Raw genomic sequence first — 16,163 nt, forward strand, 5'->3', positions numbered from 1 at the left:
TTTTTCCCACGGGTATGAAATATTTCAAATAGAAACTGATTTTAGGACTTTTGACTTAGAATTTTTTATATTCAAGTATGAAGGGTTTCCAATTCACAGATACATCAGCTTTATTATGCACATTTATTATCCCTGATGCTTAGGTATCAAAAAATCTAAGTCAAAAGCTCTAAAATCAGCTTCTATTTGGAGTATTTCAATACACGTGGGAAAGATCAGAAAAAATTGAAAGGTGGTGTATTTTTTTTTTCAAATTTTAAAAGTCAAGGAAAAAATCAAAATTTGTTCAAAGTTCGTATATTTTATGGCAAATATCCCTTTTGAATATTACCTCACACATAATTTGTATTATAACGTACACTATTTATCCACAATCTATTTAATAATACATTTCATATATATGAGGTACTATTTCTCCACTATCAATACTCTAAATAAGTTTTCATTAAAACTAGTATCTAAAGAATATATGCATATTTATGGAGGATGGAGGGAGTAGTAATAAGAAATTGTAATTATACAAATAAAAATATGAAAATAGTAGTCCATCCGTCTCAACGAAGTTGAATTGTATTTCTTTTCGCGTCGTCCCAACGAAGTTGAATCGTTTCTTTTTTTGAAAAAAATTAGAGAAATTAAGACCCTAATTGGCGCCACTAATTAATGTAAAAAAATAATTTACTTAATAAATCAAAAATAAAAATAAAATTCAGATTAATTAATTTAAATTTTGAACTTAAAAATAATTCAAAACCATTAATTATATAAATAATCACTTAACCACAAATCTACAAACATAATAAAACAACTACTCCTTCAATCCTGTGAAGCTTGGGCAAGTATTCCTTTTGGGGTTGTCACGCAAAGTTTTAACATTTTCATTATATGACAAAAGTTTTTTCCTTTATTCACCTTTTCACCTACCACACTTAACACACAAAATACTAACTCTTTAAAACCTATGCTGAAAAAAAATTGCTCAAATTTCGCAGGACGGAGGAAGTAAATACTAATTCCTTAAATTTCATGTCCAAAAGAAACGCCTCAACTTTGGCGGGACGGATGGAGTACTATTTTGGACTTCCTCACTTGGCACAGTAACGTGAAGACTAAGGCGTGAACAGGTAGACTCTACCTTTACACGAATTCGTGTAACAATGTAAATAATATTGTTACACGAATTTTGATTGTATATAAAATTCATGTAAATCGTGTAAGTATATACTGGAATTCTAGTCTAAAATGATTATTATTTCATATTTTTATCTATATGCCAATAATCTCCTTTTGCTACATGATGAGAATAAGGCTTGTATTAATGGAAAAGTAAAAGAGTACAAAACATCCAAGAAAGCGCAAAAGAGAGCAAACAAAAGACCGAGCCTCATTAAAACCTTCTAAGAAGAAGAGACCTTAGAAGGAAAAAGAGTACTCGTGAAAGACTCACATTCGGTTCAGGAGCGGGAAGAGACAACTTCAGGAGTTCCGGCCTAACCATCACCCCTAAGAAGCTCGGCTCAAGAAAACCGGAAGAAGAAGAACCAAGAAAGAAAACAGGAGACCAACAACAAAAGAAAACAACCCAACCAAAGCCTAAGGGAACCAACGAACCTGCTTATATAACCATACGGATATGACTATGCGTCGACATATCCCTTGCAACCGCAATCCTAATCTCCTCAATCGCAAAAGGCCACCAGCCTTCCTGCCGATCATCATTGGCCATAATATCTGCCGGTTGATTACCCTCACGGTAAATATGCGAGACCATCAAAGAAAAATCCCGAAGCAGGCGAAGAGTATGCTGCCAAAACGCCCTAAATCTCCAAGGAACATCACTCGAGCGAGAGTACAAAAGGTGAACCACATACATAGAGTCAGCCTCAACCCACAGATGCCGCCAGCCTCGGGTATGAGCAATGTGAATAGCATAGATCACAGCCAACAATTCCGCCTCGAAAGCAAAGCCGTTGCCGCCTTTAAAATGAAAACAACCTCGGACATGAGACCACTTGTCTCGAAAAACCCCACCCGCAGCAATAACTCCAGGAGCTCCCGCCGCCGAGCCATCTGTATTAACTTTAATCCATTGACCAACGGGAGGCCACCAGTGAACCTCCACCATACAGGGGGGAGGAGCAGCACGGCTCCTCACCCCAATCGCACGAGTGATCGAATAGTCAGCCCAGGAATTAGAAATATTACCCAACTTCCGGAAAACCCCATCAATCTCCATAAAGTAAGCCTTGACAAAGGCCAAAACCGCACGTCTATCAAAGCACAAATCCTCAAAAATAAGCGCATTGCGTCCCGACCAGATACGCCACATCAGAGTGATAATTCCCGCCTTCCAAAAAGAACCAATTTGGGAACTCCAAGAGAGATTCCAAGCCAGAACTAAGAAGGAATGAATATCCATGCACCCCAAGAGATTCTCTTTACCAAACCAACTTAAAAAATCAGTCCAAACAGGGCGAACACACGAGCACTCCCAAAGCACATGCGAAATCGTCTCACTATCTTGGAGACACAAAGAACAAGCATTGGGCGCAATTAACCCTTGCCGGATCAGAACATCAATAGTAGGCAAGCGCCCATGGAGGACACGCCAACAGAGAATAGATCGCCTCATCGAAATAAATTCCTCCCAGATCCATTTGCCCCAGCTAACAGCAGGAAAACGATGGCAAATATTAGAAAAAGCCAAAGAGGCCGAAACCTCACCCTTAACCGACTGTTTCCAATATCTCGTATCCCTCTGGCCGCCCATCGGAATACGCAGAATATCATCCACAATATCAGGAAAACGAGAAACAAAGGATGTCGTGAAATGCCAAACACCATCATAAAAATAATCACTAACCGAGAAGCTCAGAAAATCATGCATATATATCGGAATTTTAAGTTTATCCACAAGCTTGTACCCAAGCCAATCATCCCGCCAAAAGTAAGTATGCTCACCACGGTCAATACAAACATAAGAATCATCCACCAACTGATTGACTTCTTCTTTCATCCCAATCCAAACAGAAGAGTTCGACACCGAATCCTTTACAACCCCAAAATTGTTTAGATATCTCGATCTCAGAATGGAATGCGCCCAAACAGTTCCCTGAATTAACTTCCAAGCCAGCTTCATCAAATAAGATTTGTTCATTAACGTAAAAGATCTAATGCCGAGGCCGCCTTCTTTCAAGGGGGAGCAGACTCTACCCCAACTAACAGCACAGCTGGGCCGTTTATCAATATTTCCCGACCAAACGAAATTACGACATTTCCTGTCAAGGGAGTGCAGTAACGATTTTGGCCATTTGTAAACCATCATGGAGTGAACAATCGAACTCTGAATAACCGACTTGACTAAACAAAGCCTCCCAGCCATAGAAAGATGACGACCTTTCCATCGAGCAAACTTCTGGACAATCCTATCATGAATTGCCTGAAATAAAGAAGCTCTCGGACGCCCAACGAAAATCGTAACTCCCAAGTAATTGAAAGGAAGGTTCCCGGTAGTGAAACTGAGCTCACGATGAATAGCACTTTTCCTGTCATTGAGAACTCCCGAACCAAAGTAAATGCAAGACTTCTCCAGACTACACTGCTGACCCGAAAGAGAGTCATAGTACGAAAAGATCTGATGAATTTTTCTAGCATTCCGAACCGTAGCTTTACAAAAGATCATAACGTCATCCGCATAGAACAAGTGAGTAGGGAACTGAAAAGTTTGACTATAGCGCATAGGTTCTAGATGCCCAGAATCAACGCAGCTGCTAAAAAGCCGACTCAAGATATCCTCCGCAATTCCAAAGAGAATCGGAGAAAGGGGATCTCCCTGACGCACTCCGCGAGAACAAGCAAAATATCCCCGCAGCTGACCATTATAGAGAATAGAGAGCCTCGCCGAGCTGAAAATAATAGAAATCCAGTAAATGAATTTCTCATGATAGTGATTAGCTCGCAAAACTTGCAAGATAAAATCCCATCGAATAGTATCAAAGGCTTTTCGGATGTCAACTTTACAAGCCATATTACGTCCCCTGTCCGTGCGTTTCATACAGTTGAAACCTTCCGAGCTGAGCATGATGCAATCATGAATATTACGCCCGCTAATAAAGCCGAATTGATTGTCAGAAACATGAGACGAAGCCACCACGCCAAGACGAGAGGCAAGAATCTTCGAGATAATCTTGAATAAGAAATTCGAAAGGACAATCGGGCGAAGATCAGCAACAGTGTCGACTGAATCCTTCTTGGGAATCAAAATCATCGTACTGGAATTACACCCAGAAGGTAAATAAGAATGGCGAAAGAAATTCTGAACAGTCGCAATGACATCCGCTTTAATCACATCCCAGCAACTTTGAAAGAAGTTACCAGAGAAACCATCTGGGCCAGGAGCACTTGAAGCATCCATATTAAAAACCGCCGCCGCAATTTCACTCTCATCGGGTATACTCACCAACCGCGCATTCTGATCATCAGACACCCCCGACTTAAAAAGCGCATCAATCTCTAACTGATCTCCAGAAGGTCGACCATCATCAGAGAAAAGAGACGTAAAGTGGTCAATAATATGATTCTCAATAATAGTGGCATCATAAGTCTCTCTACCATCAATCTTGAGGCGAGTGAAAGGCGCATTCCGTTTCTTGAACTTGGTCAAACGGTGAAAAAACTCAGTATTCCTGTCTCCATCCCGAAGCTAGTTCGCACGGCTTTTTTGCTGAAGCAAACAGTTCTTATGTGTCAACGATACATTTAGCTTTGCCTGAAGACTAACCTCTTCATCAAAGAGATCGTTCGTATATCCAGAAGCAGAAATCTTCCCCTGAGTAGTCTCAAGCTGTTTCATGAGAGAAGAAATGGAGGAATCCACATTGCCAAAAACCTCTTTATTCCAAACCCCAATCTCCTTACGAAGCCTTTTCAATTTCAACATAACACATAAAATCGGGCAGCGTGTTCTGACAGTCTCCCTCCAAGATGTCGCCACCATCTCCTGAAAGGTCGGATGCAAGGTCCACATATTAAGAAAACGGAAAGGCCTCCGACCAGTAGGGTTTGTCAATTTGCATTGCAACACCAACGGAGAGTGATCCGAAGTGAGGCGAGGCAGGACAGCAGTAACCAATGACGACCAGAGATCAGCAAAACCCTGCGAAAACAAAGCACGATCTAACACAGATTCCACATGGTGTGGTAAAAATCTACGTCCCGACCAAGTGAATCGAAGCCCCTCCGTAGGGGATTCAATAAAGCCAGAGTCATCAATAAAATCACAAAACTCCTCACAAGAACCTCTATGTGGCGAAGCTAAACTCAGACGCTCATGAGCACCTTTCACCGCATTAAAATCGCCCATGAAAACCATTTTTCCAGAAACGAAACGAAGAAGATCATGCCAGAGATCACGGCGGTCATTTTGGTCATTCGAACCATGAACAAAAGCAATACGAAAATCATAACTATGCCACAGGCAGTCCACCACAACCACCTGATCAGAAGAGAACAAAACATTAGTAACAACAGAAGAGTGAACAAAAACCCAAATATTCGAACAGCGAGGAGACCGGCAGTTTTGATGCACCGGGACAAGATTCAACGAATGCCAGTAACTCTGTCTAACTTTCCGAAACGCCCGTTTCGGTTCAAGAATGCCCAACACCACCGGGCTAAAAGAATTACAATGCTCCTTCAGCAGACGTTTGGATTCATCCGTTAAACCACGGACATTCCATGCAATAATATTCATCAGAATTAATTTATGTTAGCGGAGGCAGCTCCGCTTCTTTCAACCTCTTTCGCCCAGCTCTCTTTGGCGACGCTCTCCATGGCTAGAGCGCTGTCTCTATTACTTGTATCAATCACAAAAGTACGCGACGTATCCCCCGTGTTACGAAGTCTACTTTTAATGCTTGTGTCCGCTGGCCTGTTTGCTTTGTTCTCCGCTGCCCTAGCAGCTTGGTCCTATTTGGATGGTCTTCCTCGTCGCTTAGCAGGAGCAACTGTTTCTGGCATGGGCGCTTTAGCTATCGCCAAAATCTGCTCAAGTCTTTGAGCTTTCAAGGCATTATTAACAGCAATATCATCCGTTGTGGAAACGTACTTCCCACTGCTGTCATAGTTCACTTCTTCATCCTCATCCGAAACCTCCTCCGAGATATGTCCATCATTGATCGCAGAAATGTTGACTAGCTGGTCAAACACCGAGTTTTTACAAGGTTTTAGACACTCGGCCAACCTATCAGGGCCGTAGTGTTCAGCAGAATTGGAATCATCCAAAGATTTACCCCTAGAAAGAGGTACCCGCCGCTGCTGCTCCGGTTCTTCAAGCAATTCAGTGCCTTCGTTATCCAACAGGGCAAAACTGTTGTTCGACGCCGAAACCGGCAAGCTTAACTGTTTATGGTGATCATTTTTCTGAAGTGAGTAACATCCCGGGTCCGAACGAGCTGGGGAAACCTGTATGTCGCTTCTCGAACCCACCTCAACCGGCCTATCTCCCTTGGCTGTCTCCTGCTCATGTTCTCTCTCGTCTCTAGCATCACCAGAGATAGGTTGCCACTGTTTCCCATTTTTAACCAAAGGCATTTGACTTCTATCTTGAACATCCTCTTCCACAACCGTCTTCTTAACGGAGATTTTCCGACACTTTTCGGTGGGATGTCCTGTAAGTTTACATTTTGAGCAATAGAAAGGTAAATTCTCATACGTGAATTCAACATAGAACGAAAAAGAATCGTTATCAATTAAGAGAGTAGTAGGAAAGGATTTGGACATATCTAACTCAATAAGAAGGCGCGCGAACTGCCCAAAATCACGACGGGCCGAGGCTCCGTCTCCTTTTGCTACATGAGAAATGATATAATTGGATATTATCTCTATTAAAAGTTATACTTATATTTCAAAAATATTGAATAAAAAATTACATACTCTAATTTTGGATTTATCAACCCCAATAATTAATTATTAATTAATAAAAGTAAAATTAAATAATAAAAATAATTATATATCCTAATTATATGAAATAAATCATAGTTAATAATAAAAAAATTATAAATTAAATTAAAGCATATAGGTTAAAATTGAAGAAGAAATGTATACAAAGATAAAAACAAAAATAAAAATGGACACAAAGTTGTTGGACACTAAATGTGATATACTAAATATATTTGACACATAGTTTTCGTTATGTACTTGTAATGTTATTTTATGGTAAGTAATATATGTGACAAAGTAATTACTTTAATTATGAGATTAAGCAACTATTGATTTTGTTATATTTTAAGAAATTCGAAGTTCAATGTACGTTATTTTACATGTGACGAGGAGGTTGACTTCTAATTAAATTTAGTTATCGTCATTAATGACGCCGATATGCATCTGATGATCACAGGTAACCAATTATTTGCCGAAAATTAGAATAATAAATTAAAGTTGACCTCCATTTATTTATGATTACTCCAAATATGAAGAACGTGTGCCTATTTTGCAAATAAACGATGTTATGTGGAGAACGCTGTATTAACAATATTTAGTGAAATTTGTTGGGCATAATATGCAGCAACTATGTAGAATTAATATTTACATGACGTATACTCAAACGTGTGTTAGAAAATGACTACTTTTTTACATTGAGCCAAAACCCAAAACCTAATAATAATATAATAAAATGCTTGGCTAAGTTAGGAATATTTTGCAATATAATCCTAAGCTTCGCTCTTACTAGTAGTTCACAATAATATACTACGTATGATCCCTAAAGAGATATCAAACGATATAAACATCAGTATGTAAATAGTTATGTCTAAAAATCAAACCTCATCGTTTCCCATTCTCCAAATAAAATAATACTTTCTCCGTCCCAATTTTTAGTATCCAATTTTCCTTTTTTGATCGTCCCATATTTTAGTATCCATTTTTATTTTTAATTAGTAAAAGTAGGTGAGATCCTTGCTCCACTTTAATTATTTTAACACTAATTTATGTGGGACTCTTATTCACAAATGGATACTAAAAATTAGGACGGAGGGAGTACATTTTTTCGTGAGAATTGAGAACTATGAACAAACACATAAAATACATGAAAAAGAGATAGTCAGATCGTGAACAACTAAATATAACATGTATACAATAATAAAATATATATATATATATATATATATGTATGTATATAACACGTACACATGATCCGGACATTCTTTCTTTATGTATTTATGTATTATTATAATTATTCACGACATGACTATCTCTTGTTCACGTATTTTATGTGTTTGTTCATGATTTTCAGTTCTCACGAAAAAATATGGTTTTCACCTGAGCTAACCCAATATATATATATATATATATATATATAATGAATAATATATATAGATATATAAAACGATAATAATAATAATGAATAAAGAAAATTGTACTATAGTAACATCTTCATTAAAAACTAGCAAGTGGAGCCCAATTAAAAAAGATTATTTATGTGTTATATTGATTAATTTATTAGCAGATTTTATGGATTTATTCATTATCAATTTTCATTTTCACAATATTTAGCATTTTCAATGAACCTTTCACTGTCTCTATATGTATACATTATATATTAAATGGGGCTTCTCTCTCTCTCTCTCTCATATACTTCATCCGTTCCATTGATAATGACTCGCTTTCCTTTTTAGTCTGTCCCATTGACAATGACCTGTTCCATAAAAAGAAACCACTTTCTCTCACAAAAAGTTGTACTTCTATCACTTTTACCCTTAAATCACTCTGCTTTTTAATAGGGGTTATTGCTGGAAAATACATATAGTTTGTCAATTTTCTCGTTTATAACACGACTTTATAATTTGACCAAAAAATACACCAATTTTCAATTTAATTTCAATTATAAAATGACTTTGTAACTTGACCAGAAAATACATCAATTTTCAATTTAATTGTAATTATAACATGACTTTATAATTAATTTAGTATAATAATATTAAATATTTTTAATTTTCTTTTCATCTCACAATATACTATATATATATATATATATATTTGATGAATATACATCTATATGTAAATAATATATAATATTATATTTACCTAAATTATTTATTGGTCCTAATATTTTATAATTTGGTAATTTAAATAGATAAATACTTATTATATATGTAATATATATATTAATAGAATATTAAAATCAAATTTATATATATGCATTTTGTGTGTTGAATATATATTTATATATATATATATATATATATATATATATATTATGAAACAATTAATATAAAATAATTAATCATCAAACTTAATTTTTATAAAAATAAATTAATCAATTAACAATATTTTATACATAAAAAATTAATATGAAGTTACAATAAATATTAATACACCTATGATGAACAATAATCTAAATAAGATCACGTTATAATTGAGATTAAATTGAAACTTGATGTATTTTCTGATCAGACTATAAAATCATTTTATAATTGCGATTAAATTGAAAATTGGTGTATTTTCTGGTCAAATTCGTGTTATAAACTAGAAAATTGACAAACTACATGTGTTTTCCGGCAATAACCCCATTTTTAATAACCGTGCCCAAAAGTAATGAGCTATTATCAATGGGACGGAGGGAGTATTAGGTAACAACGTTCTATCTTAATTAAATTTAAATTAATAATGATTTGTGTATACAATTTTAAATTGACTACTATTCTATTGAAATTTCACATTATTAACAGTTGCTAAGTGTTATATACAACAATACATAGTTGCACTCTTGCAGAGATGTGATCATATGATTATTTTTATTTTTATTTTCTATTTTTTTTCTAACCTAAAGTTTAAGATTGTGTTTTAATTTAAATTAACTGTACAAATTAATCTAACGTCAAATCACTTCATGAAGTTGAAACCAATATTCTGTATTTTGATCAACGTGTACCCAATTCTACAAGTACAGCTCAACTGAAAGACTTGTATATTCTACACCAAAATATTGTTTCATAATCTATACTATTTTATATCAGTTTATTTCCTTAATTATAAAATAAACCAATCTTTAATTATTAAAATTACTGTGGTGTACCCAAGTACTCCCCATAACTCTAGTTAAACTGTTCAAAGATTTTTATTACATTTTATTAAAAGCTTCATGGTTCGTTCTCTTTGATTATAACTTATAATGCATCGCAAAAAAGGGGATAAGAGAAGGTAATAAAATTTCATCATATCAATATATCGGGATAATATTATCATAAAATTTCAGTGCAAAGTGGTTGTTCAAGAAAAATTATTCACCTTAAAAAACATGTGAAGAGTAAAAAAATTGTGAAAAATATTTGTCTTTCAACATTTTCCATAATAGAATGCGCCTTAGGTGCAAAACAAATAAAAATAGATTTCATATAAATTTATGATTTCAAGTAATATAGTACAAAAAATAGATAAATTTAATCATAATTTTAAAAATTCTAGATATAAAAATACTTCTATCCTATATTAAATAATATATCTCTCTCTCTCTCTCTCTCTCTCTATATATATATATATATATATATATATATATTCAATTATTAAATTAATATAAAATTAGAATTATTAAACATACTATAGATAAGATAATGTGCAGTCTGTTCATAAGACGCTTCTCCACTAACCAATAGATCAGGGGTTCGAGTCACTTAGAAGGCTAGAGGGTTCGAGTCACCTACAAGGCTAGAGTTTGAGTGTGTTTTAATTTCTTTTCTTTGAGCGTAACAATTTAAAAAATATATATATATTATAGATAATACCAAAATTGATTAAAATACACACTTTTATAGATTATTACATGTCTACTATACATTGCTCATGATGATGTATACAAATTAAGTACCAGCAGATCATTTATGCAGACGTATTACCTCAAAAAAAAAAAATATATATATATATATATATATATATATATATATATATATGCCGACGTATTCTCTTACGTCAGGTCTATTAGTCGACTTTTTTTATCTTTTGATTTTATTTGATAATTCTACATTATGCTCTCAAGTCAAAAAATGTTAACGGTGCAGAATTAGCAGATAAGCGACGAGAGATATTATTGCTTTGGGAAACAAACAGGTACTTAAATTTAGGTTGCGGAAAACTAGGCTGCATATTAGATGCAGAGAATCATGGAGAAAAATATGCAAGATAAAAAATACTACTAGTTAAATACTTTAAGAATTTTATTTATTTTAAAATTTTGGTTCAAAATTAAAATTAATTTAGTTAATTTTATTATTTATTTCACATTGTAGTTTTTTTTAAATAAATTTTTAACAGTTTTTTTTTTAATTTTTATTATTTGTTTAACTATAAAAATTACAAAAAAAATTAAAATGTGGAGAAAACTAAATTCTTTTTAAATTTGAACCAAAAATTTAAATTAATCGAATTTTTAAAGTATTTACCCCCCCCCTTTTTATCTAAACACATTTTATCCAAATAGCACTACACAATTTATGAAGTATTACACAATTTATGAAGTATTAGAATAAAAATAAATGTTTAAAACAAAAAAAATAATGCTAACGAGGGCTAAACGTGAGTGGTGCTCATATAAGGTGCTCACATAAGAGCATCCACAATGCTTGCACCTAGGGATGACAGTGGATCTTGGACCCGGTCCAGATCCGTGGATCCAGATCCGTTTTTACGGATCTGGGTCTCAATTTTTTGGACCCGACGGATCTGGATCTGGATCTTAGTTTTGAAAACGGATTTGGATCTTGAAATTTTAGATCCGGATCCGGCCCAGATCCGACCCGTGGATCCGTTTTATTTTATATATATTTTTTATATTTTATATTTAGTTTACTAATAATATTAACTAAATTAAAAATAATAAATACATTATATTCAAAAGAATAAAAACTAAAAGTAATTAGATAAAAGTATTTTGTGTTATATTTTTCATGATGAAAATTAGATGTTGTTGATTTTGTAATTTTTTTTAATTTAATTTAAAAATAGTAGATCCATGGATCTGGACCCGTGGACCCGTGGATCTGACGGATCTGGATCTGGATCCATAATTTGTAGATCCACGGATCTGGATCTGGATCTGGTATACGAAAATGGATCTGGATCTGGTATTGGTCAGACCCGGTCCAGATCCGGCCCGTTGCCATCCCTACTTGCACCCATAGTGGGTGCAATAGAATGGGTCCCACTTCTATTGCACCCACTCCAACAATGGTATTGCACCCACCCGGGTGCAATAGATTTTAATTTCATTTTCTCTTTACTTTTATTCTTTTTTCAATTTAAATTAAACAACTTCAATTTTAACAACATAAAATTCATTCAACTAAAAATCCAAACATTACAAATAAAATTAAAAAAACAACAAATATTTACTTGCATTTAAAGCCGTCGAACTACGGGTCAACCAGACCAAAGCGTACCCATATATGCTCAACCAAATCGTCGCGGATGCGAGCATGCAATCGTGCATCCTTCAAGCTTGCATTCCGTGCCAAATAGGCGGCGAACTCCGGTGGTGCTCCGGAATTGAATTGTGTTTGAGGAGTAGAACTTGGTCCCTCGCCGTCGTCACCGTCAAAATTACTTGCATTTCCACCTTCTTCCTCAATGATCATGTTGTGCAATATGATGCATGCAAACATGATCGAACTCATTTGCTCCGCCTTCCACAAACGCGACGGTCCTTTAATTATACCCCACCGAGCCTGAAGAACACCGAAAGCTCGTTCCACATCCTTCCTTGCAGCTTCTTGCATCACCTTGAACCTCCGCTTCTTCTCATCGTTCGGAAACTGGAAGCTCTTCACGAACACCGGCCAGTCCGGATAGATGCTGTCTGTTAAGTAGTATCCTCGAGTGCGGTGAGAATTGTTGGCGAGGAAGTGCACAGCCACTTCATGCCCCGCTAAAACATCGTTGAATAGCGTGGACTGGTGGAGCACGTTGATGTCGTTGTTGGACCCAGCGACTCCAAAGAATGCATGCCAGATCCACAAATCTTGTGAAGCAACGACCTCTAATATAATTGTTGGCTCGCCTTGATCCCCTCGAGTGTAGGCGCTGTGCCAAGCCACAGGACAATTCTTCCATCCCCAATGCATGCAGTCTAGGCTCCCCAACATTCCCGGGAACCCATGGCGGGCTTCGTGCATTGCAGTGATGCGTTGCACATCAGCAGTTGTTGGCCGCCTCAAATACGTGCCGCCAAAGATACGAACGACGGCCTTGCAGAATTTCTTCAAGCATTCCAACGCCGTCGACTCTCCTATACGGAGATATTCGTCACAACAATCAGCAGAAGTTCCGTATGCCAATTGTCGAACAGCAGCAGTGCACTTCTGGATCGGGGAGAAGCTTAAGCGGCCAACAGCATCCGAACGTTGTTGGAAGTAAGGATCGACTTCTAGCGCATTGACAATGCGTAGAAACAACTCCCGGCTCATGCGAAATCGATGGCGAAAGAATTGTGGCCCATAAACAGGCTCGACGGCGAAATAATCGCGATGGAGACGCTCGGCTCCACCTTCACGGTCACGACGAATCACTGCCCGCTTTTTCGTCGGGCGTGGTGGAGGTGGATCGAAACGATATGAACTTGCCACTGTCATAAAATTCACAGCACATCTCATAAAAAATAAATCGGGAGCTTGAGTAGGATCGGGAAGAGGAGGAAGTTGTGCGGGATCAACATGAACTTCTTCGTCGGATGAAGAATTTGAGGAAGAATTATTGTTGGAAGAATTGGTGGATGAAGACATTTTTTTAAGAGTTGAAGAGAATTGGTGGATGTAGTGTTTGTGATTGAGGGAAGGGGATATATATAGGTGAAAAAGGAAAAAAAAGGAAAAAAAAATTCGGCCGAAAGACCGTTGTCTTCAACGGTCAAATGACCGTTTAATTTTTTTTTTTCGGAAATGGGGCGCGTGTAAAACACGCCCCTCCTTCGCTCCCACTATGCACGAGTGCGTTCGAACGCCCCCTCCCTTCGCTCCCGGGTGCGGCAACGGCGCTGGGTGCGATAGGCCGGGTTCGATCCGGCCATCGCACCCAGCGCTGCGGATGCTCTAAGGTATGTAGCATAACATTCATATATATATATAGGGAGAGGTTCAAGAAAGAACCATAAATAAAAGAAGACCGGAGAACCATTTTCAGCCATTCGATCATCAAGATCTACGGTGGATGCATCATCTTGTTGGATGAATGCAGATCCTGGGTTCGAATCCTGAAGGGAGCATTTTTTTTTAATTTTTTTAGTGCATCAATTTTAACAGCGAATGCATTAATTTTTACAGTGATGCATTAGATTTGATGGTTCTCCCGTTCTCACAAATAATGTAGTTCTCTCTAGAACCACACCCTATATATATATATATATATATATATATATATATATATATATAGGGTTGAAATTTAAACTACCTACTTTCATAACCTATCTATCAAATGTACTCACCCTTATAATAAATATACTCAATTTACCCAAAACTAAAGTGACGTTGATAGGTTTGTATTATTTTTTGTAAAAGTTATTACATTTTCTTAAACAAGTAAAGTTGTGTAAGAAAAGTGTAAGATTGTTAGTTGAAAATTGTACAAAATATGAGAAATGTGCATTTATTGCTAATTCACGTCACTTTGTAACCTTAAAATATTGTAGGTTTGAAAATCTGAAAAAATTAGTGCACGTTTGTGTTATAAAAACATTAATACGAAGGCGAAAAAAATACAAACTTATGTATATTATGAAAAAAAAAATCTGAAATAATGGCTTAACAAACCGTCGTCACTAGCCGCGAGGATAATTTCCCAACGACTAGTGATGGCGGTTAAAGGTTATCGACAGGCAACTAGTGATATGTTTATATCTAGAAAAATAATCTACATCTAAATATATCACTAACCGCCGATAACCCTTAGCCGTCGGGGTCGGGAAATTATCTCTGCGATTAGTGACGGTGGCTAAAGATTATTGGCGGCTAGTCAAGCCATTACTTCAATTTTTATTTTCTTTTCATAATATACATAAGTTTGAATTTTTTCCGCCTTCGTATTAATTTTTTTATAATACAAATTTGTCCTAATTTTTTCAAATTTTCAAACCTACAGTATATTAGGGTTACAAAGTGACGTGAGTTAGCAATAAATGCCTCTTTCTCAGATTTTATACAATTTTCAATTAATAATCTTACACAAGTACAATTGTGCAAGAACTTTTACAAAAAACAATGCAAGCCCATCAAAATCGGAAATGTCTAACCTCCACAATGTGCACTACACATCGCCGTTCGGATGGCGACACGTGGAAGCGCCGAATATTTATTTGTTTTGCTTTATGCGGGGCCGGTCCGGGTTTGTAAATGAAAGCCCGCCTCTCCACTGTTCTGGGTTTTTGTTGGTCAAAGACCACTACATTCATAGGATGTTGACACGTGTGCCTAACTATTGCCTAGTCCCTACCTCAGAAAATTAAAATTTTGCTAGGACACGTTTCGGTCCTTCCTTTTTTTTAATTTTCCTGTTCCTTTTTTACAAGCCGTTGGATTAGCTTTGTAAGTGGCTTCGAACAGAAGCTTCTCCAATTTCATGAACACAAGTTTGAAAATTTTGAGAGCTTCGTCACTTGCGTCGGATTTCATGCTCTTCTTCTACAACTTCGACCAAGAGGAATAAATTGAAATGTTTTAAAACGTGAACACGACTCATTATTCGAGCCTGCGGGCAATATCTTGGTTTGTTATTTTTTTTACGGTGTTGTTCGCTGGGAAGGCCTTCGTGAAGTGATTAACGAAGAGAGCTGTGGTTGGCCTTGGTAAAGGTAAGCATTTCCCCTTCTGAGAAGTTACCCATTTGCGTCGTTTGAAAAGTAATGAATTTGTTTTTTTTTTTGGTGTTATGAATGGTAACCCTAGTTTTTGTTGTGTCAACATTACTTCTATTTAGTTGAACACGTCACTAATATATCTCACTACTTTGTTGGTTTTTATTCTTGTGAATGTGGCTAGCGTTCGCTATAATCCGTCATTGTTTGAATTTTAGAGATACTCTGTGGAAGTGAAGTAATTTATATTTCTATATCGGTAATTTTATCTGCGAAAGTACCTTGCTTACAAAATGAATGTTTATCAGATTCTGGTTCCTTGGATTTGGAGCAA

The sequence above is a fragment of the Salvia miltiorrhiza genome, chromosome 6 (assembly GCF_028751815.1).
Source record: "Salvia miltiorrhiza cultivar Shanhuang (shh) chromosome 6, IMPLAD_Smil_shh, whole genome shotgun sequence".
Taxonomy (NCBI): Eukaryota; Viridiplantae; Streptophyta; class Magnoliopsida; order Lamiales; family Lamiaceae; genus Salvia; species Salvia miltiorrhiza.